General features: G+C 43.7%; 1 pseudogene; it reads left to right on the top strand.

Moving 5' to 3' along the window:
• Positions 1-21,707, top strand: part of LOC139257140 (zinc finger protein 585A-like) — a 1,288,295-nt pseudogene that overhangs the window by 1,213,090 nt on the left and 53,498 nt on the right.

The following is a 21,707-nucleotide window of genomic DNA, read 5'->3' as shown; positions in this document are numbered from 1 at the left end:
TGCCTTTGTCTTTGTAACATATCACCTATCTACCGCAGCCTGTCGCAATCCACCATTCTTCCAGTTAATCTCTATCCCAACACACCAATATATTGCTCTCTGTCTGTCTCTCGTTCCCCCAGCTCTTTTTCTTTGTCTATCACGTCGGTTTCTCCCTGGGTCTGATTTCTGCCGATTTCTCTCCTACGTCTGTCCCATTCTAACCTGCTCACGTTTACTCAATTCTGCATCAAACCCATCTGCCCTGTCTATCCACAGCTGTCTCCCCATCTCGCACTCTCTCTGTCACCCCCAAATGTTTACTCTCTTTGCCCCGTCGATCTGTCTGTCTGTCTCTCTCTGTGCCTCCGCCTTCTCGTTCTCTCCCTCTTTTTCCCCACGTCTGTCTCCCTATATTTCTCACTCTGTTTGACCCATCCATTAATCCACATTCTATATATCTCTCTCTATCCCTGTCTCCAACGTGTTTTTTTTCATTAATTCAGAAATTTGGGCGTCGCTACTACGGCCTTCCTTCCTTTGTTGCCCTTCTGAAACTGCCCCGGAGAAGGTGGTGGTGAGCCGACTGTTTGAACCGCTGCAGTCCGTGTGCTGAAGGTACTCCCACATTGCTTACATTGTCGCCGCGGTTTGATTCAACTGAGTGTCTCGCTGGGCCATTGTAGAGGGCATTAAAGTATCAACCACATTGCTATGCATTTGGAGTCATGTGTAGCCTAGTCCAGGAAAGGACGGCCTAATTCATCCTTTAAAGGCATTAGTGAACCAGCTGGATTGTTACGACGATCCAGTAGTATCATGGTCATTTTTGATACTAGCTATTTAAATCCAGATTGATGTAATTAACTGAACCTAAATTTCTCAGCTGTGGTGGCAGGATTTGAACTTACATCTCGGGATCTTTAGTCCAGGCCACTGGATTAGTTCAGCAATATTCCCACTCTGCTAAAGTAAGGTTTCTCTTGTTCTCTCACTCGGTGTATTCCTGGTCTGTCTCCTCCTTCCTTCTCCCCCACCTGTCTCTCTCTGTCTTGCCATCTATCTTTTTCCACCGCCTGTCTCCGTCACTCTCTCTCTCTCCCCACGCTCCTACCCGTATCTGTCTCCATCTCTGATCCCCCGTATGTCCCTCTCATTCTGCCTCCTCTTATGTCTTTCTTGTCCTGTCTTTCCTGCAAGCCTCTGTCTCTGTCTCTGTCTCCTCATCTATCTGCCGTTGCTGTCTGCCCCATCTGTATCTCTCGCCGTCTCGCCCTGTTTGCCCCGATTGTTTCAACCAATTCTCTATTTTTCTGTCTCTTACAAGTCTGTCTCACCCCCTCTCTCTCACTCACTGCGTCACCCCACCGTCTGTCTCTCTCTATCTCAGCCCACTCTGTTATCTTTCTGGCTAACACACTTCTGCCTCCCCTGTCTGCCAATTACTGTCCCCTTCCACCATTCACCCCCATCTCCCCCTGTCTGTCGATCTATGTCTGCGTTCCGTCAGTTTTTCCTGTCTGCCTCCCCTGTCTGTCACGCACTACCCCCTTCCATTATTCTCCCACATCTGACTACTCCCTTCTGCCTTCCACGTCTATCTCTCTCTTTGTCTCCCACCATATCTCCCACCGCCCAGCCACCCCAGTTTGCCTCCATCCGTTTCTCACCCTGTCGGTCTGTCTTGCCACCCCCTCCCCTCAGTATTGTCACTCTCTATATCCTCCACCATAATTAACACACTCTTTCTCCCCTCCCCCTAGTCTGTCGCTCTCTCTCTTTCAAAATATGTCTGTCTCGCTTTCTGTCTCTCAGGAATGTCTCCTCTCCATCACAACCACCTGTCTGTCTCTCTCTTTCTGTGACATGCACATAACTGTCTCCCCCTGCCTGTCCATCTCTCTGTCACCTTTACCAGGCGTAAGATTTTGAAGGAGATCTTCCAAGCAAGAGTTTGTAAAATAGCGCAAATCTCCGACCACAAAGACCCTTCTCTCAGAGATCCGTTGGATCTGTGAAAAGCCATTTTGACTTTTCCAGTGCCGGTTTTCAGCGCATGCACATCGCGCTCTGAGAAGTGCACTTGAGGGGACTCGACGGGTGCGGCTGACAAGTTGTCAATGACGATTGCAATAATTATTAATCTTTCACAGAGAGTTATGTAATTAATTTAATAAGCTTCATTTTAATTTAACAAATCCCGGAACGGGCATCGAACCTGTGCCGACGAGGATAGAGTGCTGCTTCCTAACCACTAGATGGCGGTCACAGGGTTGAGTAAACGTGAGAGGTCGAGAACTCGTGAGCCAGTCAGACGGCCTCTGTGAGAATCTTCAAAGCGAGAATATTCAAAGTAAACTCGTCGCAACAGCATTGAACTGCAATTTAAAAAAAAAGCTAAAGCCTGTGGTTTGCCCTGGCACACATGGCGGAAATTAAACGGCGCAAGTTAACCGATTTGAAGATTTAATGTCTTTTGGAACTGCTCGTTTTGTTAACTGTAAAACATATGATTTATCTTAAAATTGGATATTTTATTGCAGTCCTCTGCTGTTGCGACTTTACAAGAACAACAACATCAATTTAGCTCCCAGACTGATGTGCGGTATCCGGATTGGTTTCAATACCCGCAAACTGGTGCACTGGGATTACCTCAGACAGTATCTGGATTGCATTAGTGACGCTTCCCGTCAATGACATTTAATCACAACCTCGTCATCATAAATCTTTCCAGAGTTGCTGGCTGAGTATATCCAACATTTTCTGATGTCATTTCAGATTTACTGGCTTCGCAGTACTTTGCTTTTGAAACTCAAAAAGTTATGTAATTTGACGTCATTGAGGATTCGAACGTCAGGGCGTTTATTCAACGGCAAACGTGAGACGTGCGTGCTGTGTATCCTCCCTGCTGCCAGGTAAAGAACATCACTGAGTGGTGAGGAACATTTTGAGGGGTGAAGGTGATCAGCATAAGCCGTGATCTATGTGCTAACCAAGACATAAGGAGATAAGGGGATGAATTCCTTCAGTCAGAGTTTCAGGTGTAATTGAGAAAATTAATGAGCAGGACCACAAAGGCATTCCATGGATTATTCCCAGTGCCCCGCGCTATTGAGTTTAGAATAAACGGTGCACGAGGTTGGGCTACAGAAACCTGGGACATTGGGAACAGTTCTGGCGCAGGACGGACCTGTTACTGTAGGTCGGGTTGGACATCAACAGAGCTTGGACCAAAGTACTTGCGGGAAGATTAACTGGTGGGTTGGGTGAGAGGTTGAACTAATTTGGCAGTGGATTTGTTTATCAGGATGAAACATCTGTAGATGTGGTAATTTTGCACAGTATACCCAAGTCCAGATGATTATTATATATCAAATATAGCAGTAAACGTGGACTCAGACAGGGCATTGCAACCCATCCACGGGAAACGATAAACCACGGCCTGAACAAACCATCCCTTACACCGAGCACACGCATAGGCAAAACAGGCACAGCAGAATTTGCTGAGGACCGCAGAGAGTAAAATGTTCTTTGATTAGTGATAGTTCTAAATATATGTTAATGTCTCTGTGTTAAGTTGCAATTTGTTCTGTGGGATATAAGTATATTTTGCATATCTATATTAGTGTTTATATATTTGAATGCAACAAAATTATTTATAATTGAATTATGGATCATCTGTGTGCGATATAAATGTATATTCTGTACCTATCTTTGTATCTATGTTACTTGTAAACACGTCGCAAATAAACGTAAAGACAATTGCAGCACAGAGATACTTAGAGAAAAATTCAGAAAGAAAACAGAGATAAAAACAAATATATCTATAATAACACAGAGATGAACACAAATAATTTGATTATCAAGGTTCCACACAATTTTATTTACATGTCACAGATAGATACACAGATATCGTTTAAATTTCCCGCACGGACATCCAAATTCATTAGAAATAACAAAGCATTACACACAAAAATAAAACAAGTGCAGATGGGGGTCGAACCCGTGATTTTCAATTTACAATACCAACACCTTACCACTGGGCCACCGCACAATAATAAACTGCCTGCTTTTCGTCACATTGCTACCGAATCCCAATTCAGTTAAATTCCATTGTCTGAGCACAGACGCATATAAACAAACATAAAGTGGGATAGTGCAACGGGTAAATGATCAGCATAATTTATATGAAACTAACATACAACATTTCATAAAATCATACATTACCGATGGAGAGTACTTGGTCCATCGTACTCTTGAACGAGCTATCCAATTGGTCGCAGCTCTTTCCACAACGCCCTGCAAAATGTGCCTCTTCAAGCATTTATCCAATTCCATTTTGAGGGTTACAATTGAATCTGTAGTGCAACGGGGAAATGACAGGGTGGTGAGACTTGCTAAGAGTCAGCACGGGATCGACCGGCCGAATTGTCTTCCATTGTGCTGTAACAATTCCATGAATCGATGACTCTATGGTTCACCACCCTTTCAGGCAGTGCATTACAGATCACAACAACTCACAGCTTAAAAACAAACAATTCTCCTACACTTACATCTGTTTCCTTTGTTGTACTCTGGATGTTCCCAAGACTGGATAGATTCGGTTATGGGGAAAGATTGGAGTTGTTTTCGTCGGAACAGATGAGGATAATGGGTGACATAATTGAGTGTTTAACTATATGCGGGGCCCAGATAGTATGCATAAGAAACATCTATACCCCTGAGCAGAGAAGTCAATAACCAAAGGGCATAGATTTAAAGTAATTGATAAAAGGATTACACGAGAGTCGAGATAAATTTTTTCACCCAGAGTGAATTTGGGTCTTGAGCTCATTGACTGAAAAGTTGGTGGAGACACAATCATAAGCAGTACTTGTATAGGGATTGAATTGCCCTAATCTGCAACGCGACAGATCAAGAGCTGGGACGTGGGATTAGGCTGAATAGCTCTTTCGATTGGCGGAGACAGGATCGGCCGAATGCCCTCCTTCTCTGCGGGAAACTTCTACAATTCTATGAGTCGAATAGGTGTGGAATGCTCTTTTGTATCCTGCTCGTATCTGTATCCCACCATCAATGAGATCTTGCTGTGTGGTAATTGGCTGCCGTATTACGCAACAGTACATCCAGTGACTACACTTCAAGAACGACTTCATCTTCTGTAAAGCACGTTTTAGTAAAATATTAATTCAGTGGATGTGTGCATAGCTAGCAAGGCTTATATTCATTGCACAAACCTAATTGGGTTTGAGAAGGTAGTGATGAACAAACTTCGTGAACCACTGCAGTACTTGGATATGCACTTGATGGCTATGGTCGAAGAGCTAGAAATTGGATTTGGCAGGAGAGTACTTTGTTCACCAGCAAGAACGCGATGGGCTAAATGGTTTCCTTCTGTGCTGGAAATATCTATAGTTCTATGATTCAGTGAGGTAATGGTTGTACCAATGTGTTGTTGTAGAAGGAGTTCCAAGATTTTCACCCAGTACAAAAATAGAAATGCGATATATTTCCTGTTTCATTATCTGCGGAGTTGATACTCGAGTTGGAAAAATCAATCTCAGCGATCATGCCCACTTCTGACCTTATGATGGGGGGCAGGTCATTAATGAAACAGGTGATGAGGAACTCCTGCAGCGATATCCTGGGCTGAGATGATTGGCGTCGAAAAACCACAATCATCTTCTTTTAGGCTAAGTATGTCTCCAGCAGTGGAGATGAACCCAGCAATGACTTCAACATTACAAACCTCCTTGATGAAACATTCGGTCAACTACTGCTTTGATGTCAAGGACAATCACTCTCGCCTCATTTTAGAATTAGTCACTTTTGGCCATATTTGGACCAAGGCTGTAATGATGTCTGGAGGCTGGGGGTCCTGTCGGAACTCAAACTGAGCAACGGCGTGCAATTGTGTCATTCTATGTTCGTGAAAGATGCTACAGGAATGCAAGCTCGTGCTGTTACTGTTTGAAAACAGCGCACAGTTGCATGATGTATATTTGTAGGATCACATGTGTCATCGACCTCAAATCTTACTCCTACCTTCCTCTTCCGACAGACCCTACCAGGGCTTCAAAGCATGGCACGTTTTAAAGTGTCAGTGTAAAAAAAATTGTTTCATTCTATATTTCTTAAAGATTAAAAAGGCACAACAGGCAGCTATATATCCTAGTTTGCCGATGATGCAAATATTGGTGATATAGTAATTAGAGCAGAAGTTAGCGTATACTTATAAAGATATATTGATAGATTAATTGAAAGGACAATTCAGTGGCAGATTGATTTTAAACAGGTAATTGTGTGGTCATCCATTATAGATCACAAAGTTTAGATCCGAGTACTAATTAAATGGAGCACAGCTCGGAGGGATGGAGTTCCAAAGTGGTTGACCGTCCAAGTGCACATACCGCTAAAATGTAGTAGCAAGTTACAAATATATTCGAAACAACTAATGGCATGTTAGGCTTTATAACTAGGGGTTGGACTATAAAGCAATGGAAGTTTTTCTTCAACTGTACAGAAATGTACTTAGACTATATCTGGGGTACTCTAAGTTATTGAATATGATAGATTCATACAAGTTTACAGCATGAAAGGAGGCAATTTCGGCCCATCCTGTCTGTGCCACGGTTATCCAGCCTCATCCAACTTTCCAGCTCTCGGTCGATAACCCTGCACGTTACGGCCCTTCAGGTGCACATCCAAATACGTTTTAAAGGTGCTACAGATTTCTGCCTCCACCACTCTTTCAGGCAGTGCGTTTTAGAGTACCACAACTATCTGCGTGTGGAAAGTTACCATCACATCTCCTGTAAACCTTCTCCAGTTACTATAAATGTATGCCCGCTTGTTGTTGAGCACTCTGCTCAGGGAAATAAGCCGTTTCTATCCATTATATCTAGTCCCCTTATGGGCACGGCCCCTTGGAAATGATAGGCTGGATTGGAATGTTTACTATTCATACTCACCAGAATGTTACCAGGATGCCACGGGTTAAATTATGACGAGAGATTACATAAACTAGGCTTGTACTCCCTGGAATATAGAAGGTTACGTGTCGATTTGATTGAGGTTTTCAAGGTTTTGAAACGAATTGATAAGATAGATAGAGATAAATCTTTTTTCACCATCGTGGGGGAGTTTTGACAAGGGACAAAATGTTAAAATCAGAGGCAGGACATTCGATAGAGTAGTTAGGAAAATCTTGCTCACGCAAAGGGTGATGGATATATCTTCTACAAAAGGCAGGATATACTAGCTTAATTAAAAATGTTAATTTTAGGTTGATAGTTTTTGCGAGACACAGGTTGAAATGATGTGGAGCAAATGTAGGTGGATGGAGTTACGATGGAGCTCAGCCCAGAATTAACAGGATGGCGAATAGGCACAAGGGACGGAATGGCCTTATCCTGTTCCTATGTTCAGTCAATTGGCAGAACACCTATTATAAATAAAGAAACGTTGTCTTGAAGGGTGAATTAAAATATATTATTTGCAGAGATTATGGACCGCTTCCACGCTTTAATAACAACCAAGCATTAAGTTTAATTGTCAAACCAGTTGTTTGAATATTTACCAGGAGCAGAGACACATCAGTTGGATTTTAATTCCAACGCATTAACATCTCGGCCATCCTGGTCATGGGCACGCTGCAGTGCAGTGCTTAGAAATTCGGCAAATCGCTTGCAAACTCAAAAAGTAGTTTTCAGCATAGAGCAAACTACACGTCTGCATACTCTGCAAACGTGGGATGATATATACCTTGTGTTTAACTGTGGATGGTGAAAAGCTGAAACGCAAAAGCAAAGCACTTATGCAATAACGCATTGACAGATCAGTTGTGATCTTATTGAATGGCGGAGCATGTTCGTGAAGCCAAATGGCCTAATCCTGCTCCTATTTTTTAAAGGTTGATGGGTTTGTGCAGCTCTTTCAGACAGCTTGTGAGTGACTGTTAAAAGAGCCGTTGTGTTTGCGTTTGTTCTCTCAGAACAGCGCGCAGTTTTACTTGGAGCTGGTGAACTTGGTGACTACCTGTATCCCTTCCGACACGGCGTGCTTGGCCAGCTCCCCGGGCAGCAGCAGGCGCACGGTGGTCTGGATCTCTCGGGATCTGATGGTGCGGCGCTTGTTGTAATGGACCAGGCGGGAAGCCTCACCCGCGATGCGCTCGAAAATATCGTTCACAACCGAGTTCATGATGCCCATGGCCTTGGAGGAGATGCCGGTGTCGGGGTGAACCTGCTTCATCACTTTGTAGATGTAGATCGAGTAACTCTCCTTCCTCGACTTTCTGCGCTTCTTGCGGCACTTCGCTGGCACTTTGGTGAAGGCTTGCTTCGTGCCTTCCTTGGTGGAAACTGTTTAGCCCGCCGGTGGAAGCAGGCTCAATGTCCGCCATCTTGGTCAGGGCGGGTCACTCTGCGCATGAGCAGTCCTTTGTGCAGGGACAAAGTGTGGGCGGGGCTTCAGGGTATATGTCAGTTTGATTGGACAGACGTTTATGCCCGAGTCAGTGACCCTTGAAAAGGAGCATTGTTGTTCTGATTATTGTCTGGTGACCCTGGGCCCGGGCTCCTCCTATTGGGCCAGCCCAGGCTTACCCTATCGGACCAGCACAGTCTCACACTATTGGGCCAGCCCAGGTTCACATTTTCAGGCCAGTACAGATTCACCCTATTAAGCCAGCCCAGGCTGACCCGATTGAACCAGCAAAGGTTCACCCGATTGCGCCAGCGCACGTGCACGCGATTGGGCCAGCCGGTATCACCCTATTGGGCCAGCCCAGGCTGACCCGATTTAACCAGCCTAGTTTCACCCTATTGGGCCAGCCCACGTGCACCCGATTGGGCCAGCCGGTCTCACCCTATTGGGCCAGCACAGGCTCAACCTATTGGGCCAGCCGGTCTTACCCTATTAGGCCAGCCCGGGCTCCCCATTTTGGGCCAGCACAAAAGACCCAGTAAGCAGCAGAGAAAATCAGCAGCTCATTGATTTTATTCTCACTCTACGCACAACGGGTGCAGAACTGATCCCAACCATGTAAGCTGGGATTAATCCACATCATCAGCCTTTGAATGTGGAAGGAGAAATGTTTGTCTCTTCTGTCTGTGGGAACAAATTTCTAACATCAGTGTGACGAGAGAAGCACCGAGATACACACACATCCGAGTGAGAGTGTCCCAGTGCACTGCCTGTGGAAAAAGTTTCAACCAGTTACAGAGCCTGAAAAACGTCGCACCTTTCACATCGGGGAGAAATACACGTGTTCTGTGTGTGGACAAAACGTCAACTAATCATCCAACCTGGAGAGATACAAGGACACCCACACCATGGATAAACCATCGAAATGTGGAGACTGTGGGAAGGGAAACAGTTCCCCGTCTGATCTAGAAATATATTGTCGCAGTCACACCGGGGAGAGGCTGTTCATCTGCTCTGTGTGCGGGCAGAGTTTCACTCAGTCATCGGATCTGCTGAAACTCCAGCGAGTTCATACTCGGGAAGTGTTGGAAGGGATTCACTCAGTCATCTGAATTGCGAGTTCACAAGTGACAGCAGCGGTTGGGTTCGACTGTTATTACTGCTGTTAATCACATCCTGACTGAATCGCATTCATTCTGTCAATTGGGATTTGTTTCTGCTGATGTTACTAACCCCGAAAACTGGGATGGAGTTTAATATTTTGATGTTTCAAATAATACAATGTGTCGATATTTGATTTCTCCATGATAAGAGGAAACTATTGATGTCCTGTTGCATTTTGCGCCTTTTCTCCTTTCCAACTCTAGATTGTTTCAGTTCTCATGCCTTCGGTTACTCTCAGGGACAAGTCCCAGTTCCCCACACCTTCCAGAGGGTCTCTCTTTGCTTTGGCGTCCAGGGTAGGAATAGCCAACACGCCCGGGATCACTAAACACAAACCCCAGTCTGTTAATCTTTTTCAGCTACAGGACTTTGCGTGTTGCTGGCAGCATCTCTCTCACCTTCGATGTGTGAATAGAGCATCCTGCAAATCTGGTTTCAATTAAAATTTGAATCCACTTAGTTAATGTATTTATAAAAAGTACAGGTAAACCGATTCCATCAAGTAATTGGCAAAGGTTTACAGTCAACAAGATGAACAAGTAAAAGCATCATGGGCCAATAACCCAGCTCTTTCTGCACAGGAGAAAGTCTGTTATCTAAATCCTCGAATGTCAGTTGGTGAGATGAGAGACTGAAACTCTTTCCACACTCAGCTGGTAAACGGCCTCTCCACCCGATGTTTTTCCACCAGACGCACAATCGCATTCATTCCCACTGTCCTCACATTTACAGTGTTGAGTCAGCTGGGCACACACTGCTCACAGGCTAGACGATTGGTTGGTGGTGCAGCCATACAAACAACATGTGTCCTGTTTCTCACCGCTGTAATTGGTGTTTTTACAAAGGCTGATGATAAGGTGATGCCGATGAATCCGGTGAATCTCTCAAATCCTGGCGTGATGTTTGTTTTCAGTTTCTCAGCTGCAGATCCTCCCCTTCTAATACACTGAAAAGGGAGCTTACAAAAGTTGTTACTTTTAAGTACAGGGTAGAAATTTCCACTGTGGTAGGGATCAGAGTCGGGTCAAATCCTGTCCTCAAATGACATCCACACATCTCCCAGTTGAGGTCTTTTCCAAGTTGAGGTCATTGCATCGGTATCCAGAGCAGGGGCACTGCCTAATCTTTTGCTCAAATTTTGTCCAATGGTACTGAGGATAATTATAACCCTTGAACTACTGCCAGGGAATTCTTACCCTGATGCAGCAAATCCAGGGACTTCTTACACTGATCGACCATTTACAATGAGACATCAAATCCATGATGAATGACATCGTGACACCAAATTGAGAGATTACTAATACCGTGACAACAAATCCAGGGACCAGTAGCACTGAGACAACAAATCCAGGGAGCACTTACACTGAGACTACAACATTACTTAGGATATACGGCACCGAAATGGACCATTCGCACTAACCAGTCCATGCCGGAGTTTATGCTCGGGAATTAGATACCATTAGTATGGGGTGTGACCATGCCGGTGAAACCAGCTCTAGTTAGGGTGAAACGTGGGTAATGAATGAAGATATGATGGTGGCATCAGACGGTGACCAGTGGGGCCTGGTGACAGATTGTTGGAAGCCATTTTCAGGCAGATTGATCATTAGATATAACCAGCACAACAACTATATCCATCAGTTCTTGATCAAAATCCCCAATCTAATGTCACTAATTTATTTTTCTGTGACAAATCTAGAGATGTGAAAGAACAGAGGAAATGAGGCTTGCACAGGAAAGAAGATTCCTTGAGTGAACACATTTGTGTGAGGTTAAAAACATGAAATGGAAACGGGCACGTCCAGTGACACTTATATTGCCAAAAGTGCTTTCTAAGTTAATCACTATATCCTAAGCCGAATATCCTACTGACTATCCCAATCACTAATCCCAATCCTAAAAAATAACCATAAACCACACCCACTAACCGCTAAACCTACATCTAAACCCATTCCCCAACCAAAGCTAAGAACATAAGAAATAGTTGCAGAAGTAGACCATCTGGCCCCTTGAGCCCACTCCGCCATTCAATAAGATCATGGCTGATATGATCTTGGCCTCAATTCCACTTCCCTGCTCTCTCCCCATAAACCTTGACTCCCCTATCTTTCAAAAATTTGTCCATCTGCAACTTCAATATCCCTCATATGCGGTCCCTCAAAATGAGATATATTCAATATCCAGCCTCCGTTGCTCTCTGGGGCAGAGAATGTCAAAGATTCACCACCCTCTGCGAGAAGAAATTCCTCCTCATTTCGGTTTTAAATGGGCGACCTCTTATTCTCAGACTATGCCAGCTAGTTCTAGATTCCCCACAAGAGGTAACAAAGATCAGCGGGGAAGCTAAAGACCTTATAAAGGAAGTATTTAAACAATTATGTTGATGCAAAAATTACTGCAAGTTATATTAGTAACAAGTAATTATAATCAACTAACCCATCAAATTAGCAAAGACAATTACAAAGATCAGAACATTTCAAAGTTGATCACATGCAGTATGTGTGGAGATCTATTAACCGCATCAAACAATCGTTAAACAATACAGAAAATAACAGATTTCCAGTCTTCAGCCTTTAGTTCTTTCAAGTGCTAGTTGAAAGGAACTTCAAATGAGTGTAAAGTGAGACACGCCGATTCAGTCCATGACACCCACAAGCCATATACTCAAACGAAACAAGCTTGGGATTTGATGTGGCAAAAGATGAACTGCGTGAGAAGTGAAATAATCGAGAGTAAGAAAAGGCGCAAAATAGAAGGGAAGGGAACATTAATTAGTCTCCTCGTATTATGGAGAAATCAAATATTCGACACACGGTGTTTGAAACAAGCTCATTTATTCAATATTTATACAGAACACTAATCTCCAGCTCCGGGTTACTAAGAGCAGCAGTCGAAGATCCAGAATGAACATGGTTCTGTGCCCAATGCAATCCCAGTATTTCCTCATCCAGTCACTAAAGTGCCCTGTCATAATTACCCAGCATTCCCCGCAACAGGGAATGTGCCGAACTCAGACTTCAGGGGCCCAGTGCGCAGGCGTAGGACCAGGCTTTGTGTAGAGCATGCACGGTGCGCGTAATGGCGGAGTGGGAATCCTGAGTGTGTGCTCTGTAAAAGTGACAATTTTCAGCGGGACGGAGGGGAGGAATGGAGCAGCGGGTAGCTACGGAGCTTTCATAAGTTACTGGTGCCAGCCGGAAGCCCGCAATATTAACCTGAATATCGGCGACTGCAAACTCGAGGCTTTCTCCCGGTCAAAGTCCCAGGGTAACGGCGGCCAGCTTTGTACAGGAAGGCAAGTTCAGTACTCCGCCTTCTTCATTGAGTGAGCAGCGAAGCGCATGCGTGGCCAATTTGGTAAAGTAACAACTTAGTTATTTTATTCTCGCTCTTCGCACCTCGCATTTCTCACCATCTCTCATAAAGGCGCTGCTCAGTGCTCAGCTTACAGTTTGCGTCCGAGACAATTGGAAGAGGAAAACCCCAGAGCTGTTCACTCCCAGTGTGAGAATCCCCATGTACAGTCAAAGGGTTCGAATCCCCGTGAACAATCCCAGGGTTATTATCTCATAACAACATAATAACATCACAAAAATAGAAGTAGGAGTGGGTCAGTTGGCCCTTGGATCCTGCTCTGCCATTCAATAAGATCATGGCTGATCTGATCATGGACTGGGCTCCACTTCTCTGCCCGCTCCCCATAACCCTTTATTCGCTTATCGCTCAAATATCTGTCTACTTCTGCCTTAAATGTATTCAATGACCCAGACTCCACAGCTCTCCGAGGCAGATAATTCTATTAAATGGGCAACCCCTTATTCCGAGACTATGCTCCATAATTTCAGTTTCCCCTATGAGTGGCAATATCCTCTCTGCATTCAACTTTTCAAGCCGCCTCGTGATCTCACATGTTTCAATAAAATCACCTCTCATTTTTCTAAATTCCTATGTGTGTCGGCCCAACCTTCTCAACTTATCCTCATAAAGCAACCCCCTCATCTTCCAAATCAACCTCTGGACAGCCTCCAATGCAAGTATATCCTTCCTTAAATGCAGAGACAAAAACTGCATGCAGTATTCCAGGTGTGGTCTCAACAATACCCTGTACAGTTGTAGCAGGAATTATCTGCTTTTATACTCTATCCCCCTTGCAATAAAGGCCAACATTCCATTTGCCTTCCTGATTACTTGCTGTACCGGCATAGTAACGTTTTGTGTTTTATGCACAAACACCCTCAGGTCTCTCTGTCCTGTAGCAATTTACAATTTTTCTCCATTAAAATTATAATTTGTTTTTCTATTATTTCTGCCAAAGTGGATAACCTCAATACTACATCTGATAAATTTTTGTCCACTCATATAGCTTGTCTATATCCCTTTGCAGATGTTTTTGTGTCCTCTTCGTAATTTGCTTTCCACCCATTTTTCTATCATCAGCAAACTTTGCTACATTAAACTTGGTCCTTTCATCCAAGTCATTAATATAGATTGTAAATATTTGAGGCCGATCCCTGCGGCACCACACTAGTCACTGTTTGACAACCGGAAAATGACTAATTTATCCCAACTTTCTGTTTTCTGTTCGTTAGCCCACCCTCTATCCGTACTAATATATTACCCCAACCCCGTGAACTGTTATCTTGTGCAGTAGCCTTTTATATGGCACCTTATCTAAATCCTTCTGGAAATCCAAATACACCACCTCCAATGGTTCCCCCTTATCCACCCTACTCATTACATCCTCAAAGAACTCCAGCAAATTTGTCAAATGTGATTTCCCTTTCATAAAGCCATTCTGACTCTGCTTGATTGAATCATGCTTTGCTAAATGTAGCACTACTGCTTCCTTCATATTGGACTCCAGCATTTTCCCAATGATAGATGTTAGGCTAACTGGTCCACAGTTTCCTGCTTTTCGTCTGCCTCCTTTTTTAAATAGAGGCGTTACATTTGTGGTTTTCCAATCTGCTGGGACCCAGGTCCCAGTGATTTTGGTAGATTACAACCAAAGCATCTTCTATCTCTACAGCTACTTCTCTTAAAACCCTCAGGTCGAGGGGACTAGCCTGTCTTTAGTCCCATTATTTTACAGAGTATTACTTCATTAGTGATCGTGATTGTATTAAGTTCCTCCCTCCATATATCCACTTGATTGTCCACTTCGGTATTACTCTCACTGACCGAGTGTTTTACTGTAATTAAATTAATCTCGGACTTTTTATGTCAGATTCTAACTCCTGCACGGTCCCAGAAAACACTACCACTCCCTCGTCCTGCCGATATTTCTGCAGGATTGCTTTGTGAAGACGGGCTCATGGAGAGAAACACCATGCACGGAATGATTCCAAATTGAGCATCTCCAAGGGACAAGGCTCCCAGCTTTAATCATTCTCTGTCCTTTCCGCCCAGGCCCCTTTCCTGTGCTCAGATTCGGATAAGAGTAAATTGGGAAAAGTGCTCTTTGATGTTTACAGGCTGAATTATTGCAGAGAGCTGCGCATGTGCGGATAAGCCCTGCTCCGTGTTGATTTCCAGTGAGTAGAAGAGCGCATGCGTCTTCCCCTCCCCAAGCCCTGCCTGTGATCACCATTCACTCAGTGAGCAGAAGAAGATGGTTTAAAACAGCCGGGAATGGAGACACCGCGGCCCCGGGGTAAGGCAGCGAGCAGCAGCCTCCTTACAGCAGCACAGCGCTTTGGGAGCATGTCCCGCAGATGGGCTCAGAGATCGTCACTGAGTCCGGGGGGAGTTCAGGGGGAGTCGGGGGCTGTGTGTAAGAGGCTGAGTGGACCAAGAACCAGTCTCAGTGCGTGGTGTGAGTGGGGGAAGGGAGAGGCCATTCTCAGGCTGTGTGTGGACAGTGTTTGTCCAGGGTAAGGGAGACAGAATGGTCAGAATCTGCTATTTACAATCTGCTGCTTTCTCTCTCCACACCAGCAATGAACGTTCCTGGTTTAGTTCCATTGGGGGCTGTGTGTAAGAGGCAGAGTGGAGCAGGAACTAGTTCCGGAACATGGTGTGAATGGGGGAAGGGAGAGGCCATTCTCGGGCTGTGTGTCGACATTGTAAGGTAACAGAGAAAGTAAATCACCTCGCTCTTTCAAATCATTGCTGCTTTCTTTCCCCAAATCAGTAGTGAGTGTTCCTGATTCAGTTCCAATCTCATCGTGTCTGTTGTTCTTGGGCAGTGAGCAGTGGAAACACAGCTTGAGAGTGAGGATGTGGGGAGTTTCACAAAGTGCATCTATTGCAGGCATCAGGAGAGGAGTGTGGGGAAAGATATTTTTAAAAAACAGTTATATTGTTTCGGTGAGTTGAGTTCTCCAGAACCGTGTTGCTGATGATCGAGAGATACATTATCGCTCCCTCAGATACACCATATTTTCCCCCGCATCCATATCTTAGAACTTCTAATAATCTTGTATTATTATTCTCAGAGCAAAATTCTTCAACCAGCCAGAACAAATGTGATCTTTCCTCAACCCGCAACAAAAGGTACAGTGCAGGCAGCTCCTTCTCACAAACAGTAAGTAGATTATCACTCGCAGAGCACAGAGTCCCAGAACTGGCCTCAATCCTATTGTCACAGACAGCAGAAGCTGTCAGTCACACAGTGATCCGAAGTGGCAGAGTTATATTGTGAATCTTACAGCCACATGGAGCAGTAGAAGCAGATGCTGTTTCACCATTGAAACAGATCACACTGACAGGTACATTAAACACCCACACTCACTTGGTATGTAGAGCATAAAACAGATAATCACCTGTCAGAAAAAATGACAAACAGATAGTATGAATCACACTCGCGTATCAGAAGCTGATGGGTACAGTGCAAAAGCTATATTCATGTTTCAGAATCTGATGGATTCAGTATTAACCACCCGAACACACCAGGTGATGACAGGTGCAGAATAAAACCCACATTCCCGTACCACAGACTGAGAGATACAGTATACAACACACACCCACATATACGAAAGTGACAGTAACAGAATAAAATCCCCACTTGCATACCAGAGAGTGACAGGTAAAGTGTAAATCCCATGGGCACATATCGGAAAACTGAAAGGCAGTAAGTAAAATTATTACTTGCATCGCAGAAACTGATAGGGGCAGAGTAAAACCCTCACACAAACATCAGACAAATGACACGTGGAAGGGAAAATCTTCACTCACATATCAGAGAAATACAGGTAAAAAGTAACATTGATTCTCACGTTCACATACCAGATTCTGACAGATACAGAGTAAATTCCAAACTCACATAGCAGTGACTGACAGGTTAAGTCTAAATCACACAATCAACTAGCAGGAACAAATAGGTACAGTTTTAACCCAGACTAACATAACAGAAACTGAGAGGTACAGATTATACCCACTCTCGCATACCAGAAACTGACAGGTACAGATTATACCCCACACTCACATACAAGGAACTGACAGGTACAGATTATACCCACACTCACATACCAGACACTGACAGCTACAGATTATATCCACACTCACATTCCAGAAACTGACAGATACAGATTATATCCACAATCACATACCAGAGACTGACAGGTACATATTATACCACACACTCACATACCAGAAACTGACAGGTACAGATTATACCCACACTCACATACCAGAAACTGACAGGTACAGATTATATCCACACTCACATGCAAGAAACTGAGAGGTACACATTATGCCCCACACTCACATACCAGAAACTGAAAGGTACAGATTATACCCCACACTCACATACCAGAAACTGACAGATACAGATTATATCCACAATCACATACCAGAGACTGACAGGTACATATTATACCCACACTCACATACCAGAAACTGACAGGTACAGATTATACCCACACTCACATACCAGAAACTGACAGGTACAGATTATATCCACACTCACATGCAAGAAACTGAGAGGTACACATTATGCCCCACACTCACATACCAGAAACTGAAAGGTACAGATTATACACCACACTCACATACCAGAGACTGACAGGTACAGATTATACCACACACTCATACCAGAAACTGAGAGGTACAGATTATACCCCGCACTCACATACCAGAAACTGACAGGTACAGATTATACCCCAAACTCACATACCAGAGATTGACAGGTACAGATTATACCCACACTCACATACCAGACACCGACAGATACAGATTATACCCACACTCACATACCAGAGACTGACAGGTACAGATTATACCCACACTCACATACCAGACACTGACATGTACAGATTATACTCACACTCACATACCAGAGACTGACAGGTACAGATTATACGCACACTCACATACCAGAAACTGACAGGTACAGTTTATACCCACAGTCACATACCAGAAACTGACAGGTACAGATTATACCCACACTCACATACCAGAGACTGACAGGTGCAGAGTATACCCACACTCACATATCAGAGACTGACAGGTACAAATTATATCAAACTAACATACCAGGAACTGACAGGTACAGATTATACTCACACTCACATACCAGACACTGACAGGTACAGATTATACTCACACTCACATACCAGGGACTGACAGGTACAGATTATACCCACACTCACATACCAGAGACTGACAGGTACAGACTATATCACACTCACATGCCAGGAACAGACAGGTACAGATTATACTCACACTCACATACCAGAAACTGACAGATACAGATTATTCCCACACTCACATACCAGAGACTGACAGTTACAGATTCTACCCCACACTCACATATCAGAGACTGACAGGTACAGATTATACCCCTCACTCACATACCAGAGACTGACTGGTACAGATTATAAGCCACGCTCACATACCTGAAACTGACAGATACAGATTATACCCACACTCACAAATCAGAAACTGACAGGTACAGATTATAGCCACACTCACATACCAGAACCTGACAGGTACAGATTATACCCCACACTCACATACCAGACACTGACAGGTACAGATTATACCCCACGCTCACAAAGCATACACTGACAGATACAGATTATACCCCACACTCACAAATCAGAAACTGACAGATACAATATAAAACATATAACCACGTAACGTAATCGATAAAATTAAAGGATTAAACCTCATACTCAAATATCAGAATGTGACAGGTACAGAATAAAACCTAGACTCCCATAACAGAGAAAGGCCCGCACTCACATACCAGAGGCAGATAGATACAGAGTAAAACTCAGACTCACATACTAGAGACCGACAGATTCAGCATAAACACTCACCTCCATAACAAAAATTGACAATTAGAAAGTAAATATTCTGTCAGGAATTGGTGGTACCGAGTAAAACATTGCGAACATACTGGAGAATGATGCGTATGGATAGAGCTCACATAACAGATACAGCACAAAACAAACACTCACACACCATGAATGGAAAGATACACATTGAAACCCACTGGCCATTACCCGAAATTGACAGGTGCAGGATAAAACCCAGACTCTCCTATCAGAAACTGAACTAGAGTAATACCCTCATTCACATGACAGTGATGGACAGATACAGGGTCAAACCCACGCTCCCATAACAGACACCCACAACATTAATTCTATATTTACCTGTCAATGGATCAGAGAGTGAAAGTATCAGTATCTATCCTATAATCGGCAGTTAATCCCACACTGACACTGCACCAGAGATTGAAAGTGGCAGGGTCTACCCTATATTAATCTGTCAATCAGAACGTCATATAGTATCAGAGAATGAGAAATGCAGTATCTATCCAACACTCACCTGTCATATAGTATCAGTGAATGAGAAAGGCAGTATCTATCCACCATTCACCTGTCACATAGTGTCAGAGAATGAGAGAGTCAGTATCTATCCAACACTCACCTGTCATATAGTGTCAGAGCATGAGAAAGGCAGTATCTATCCAACATTCACCTGTCACATAGTGTCAGTGAATGAGAGAGGCAGTATCTATCAAACACTCACCTGTCACATAGTGTCAGAGAATGAGAGAGGCAGTATCTATCCAACACTCACCTGTCACATAGTGTCAGAGAATGAGAAAGGCAGTATCTATCCAACTTCTATTATTAAGGAAGCAGTAGCAGTACATTTGGAGTAGCATAATTCAATCAAGCAAAGTCAGCATGGTTTTATGAAAAGGAAATTATGTTTGACAAATTTGCTGGAGTTCTTTGAGGATGTACTGAGCAGGGTGGAGAAGGCGGAACTAGTAGCTGTAGTGTATTTTGATTTGCAGAAGGCATGTGATAAGGCGCCACATAAGAGGTGACTGCATGAGGTAAAAGTTCACAGGATTTGGGGTAATATATTAGCATGGATAGAGGATTGGCTAACTAACAGAAAACAGAAAGTCGGTATAAATGGGACATTTTCCAATTGGCAAAAAGTGACTAGTGGAGTGCCACATGGATTGGTGCTTGGTCTTTACAATCTATATTAATGACTTGGATGAAGGGACCGAGTGAAATGTAGCCAAGTTTGCTGATGATTGAAGGATGGGTAGGAAAAGAAATGTGAGGAGGACACAAAAAATCTGCAATGGAATATAGACAGGCTAAGTGAGTGGACAAAAATTTTGCAGATGGAGTATAATGTGGGAAAATGTGAGGTTATCCACTTTGACAGAAGTAATAGAAAGCAAATTATAATTTAAATGGAGAAAAATTGCAAAATGCTGCAGTACAGAGAGACCTGGGAGTACGTGTGCATGAAACACAAAGTTTTAGTATGCTGGTACAGAAGTAATCAGGAAGGCAAATGGAATGTTGCCTTTTATTGCAAGGGGAATAGAATATAAAAGCAGAGAAGTCCTGCTCCAACTGTACAGGGTATTGGAGAGGCCACACCTGGAATACTACGTGCAGTTTTGTTCTCTGTATTTAAGCCTGCTGACACACCAGCGAGTTCGCACTGGGAAGAGGCCATTCAGCTGCACTGTGTGTGGGAAGGGATTCACTCAGTCATCCAGCCTGCTGACACACCAGCATGTTCACAAGTGACTGCAGGGTTTGGATTCTGCTATTATCACAGACTGAATCAGATCCATTCTAACAGTTGGGCTTTCTTTCTGCTGATATTTATACCCCTGAAACAGGGCTGGAGCTTAATATTCTGGATAGATGACCAATTAATCAACGGGAAAAGGATCAGATAAAAAATAACGCTGGTTTTGTTTGCATCTATAATTCACCCTTTAAAAAACATAAGAAATAGGAGCAGGAGTAGGCCATTGGCCACTCAAACCTGCTCTGCCATTTAATAAGTTTATGGCTGATCTGACCTTGGCCATAGCTCCACTTCCCTGCCCACTCCCCATAACCCTTCGCTCCATTATCACTCAGAAATCTGTCTACCTCCACCTTAAATACATTCAATGACCGAGTCTTCACAGCTCTCCGGGGAAGAAAATTCCAAAGATTTATGACCCTCTGAGAGAAGGAATTTCTCCTCATCTCAGTTCTAAATTGGCGACCCCTTATTCTTAAACTATGCCCCCTCGTCCTAGATACCCCCACGAGTGGAAACATCCTTTGTGTATCGACCTTGTCGATTCCCCTCAGTATCATATGTTTCAATAAGATCACCTCTCATTCTTCTAAACTCCAATAAGTATCGACCCAACCTGCTCAACCTAACCCCATATGTCAACCCCTTCATCTCAGAAATTGAGCTAGTGAAGCTTCTCTGAACTGTCTCCAATGCAAGTATATCCCTCCTAAAATAAGGAGATGAAAACTGTACGCAGTACTCCAGGTGTGGTCTCACCAAAACCCTGTAAAGTTGTAGCAGGACATCCCTGCTTTTATACTCCATCCCCTTTGCAATAAAGGGCAACATTTCTATTGGCTTTATAAGTATTTGCTCTATCTTAACACTAAATTGTTGTCTTTTGAACACAAGGACAACACCGTCCCTCTGTACTGCAGACTTTGTAATACCTCTCCAATTAAATAATACTTTGTATTTTTATTTTTCCTGCCATAGTGTATAACCTCACACTTTCCCACATTATACTCCATCTGCCAAATATTAGCCCACTTACTTAGCCTGACTACATCCATTTGCAGATTGTTTGAGTCGTCCTCCTATTTACTTTTCCATCCGTCTTTGTATCATCAGCA

This window comes from Pristiophorus japonicus, unplaced genomic scaffold (assembly GCF_044704955.1).
Source record: "Pristiophorus japonicus isolate sPriJap1 unplaced genomic scaffold, sPriJap1.hap1 HAP1_SCAFFOLD_81, whole genome shotgun sequence".
Lineage (NCBI taxonomy): Eukaryota > Metazoa > Chordata > Chondrichthyes > Pristiophoridae > Pristiophorus > Pristiophorus japonicus.
This window is presented reverse-complemented; position numbering and strand designations above follow the sequence as displayed.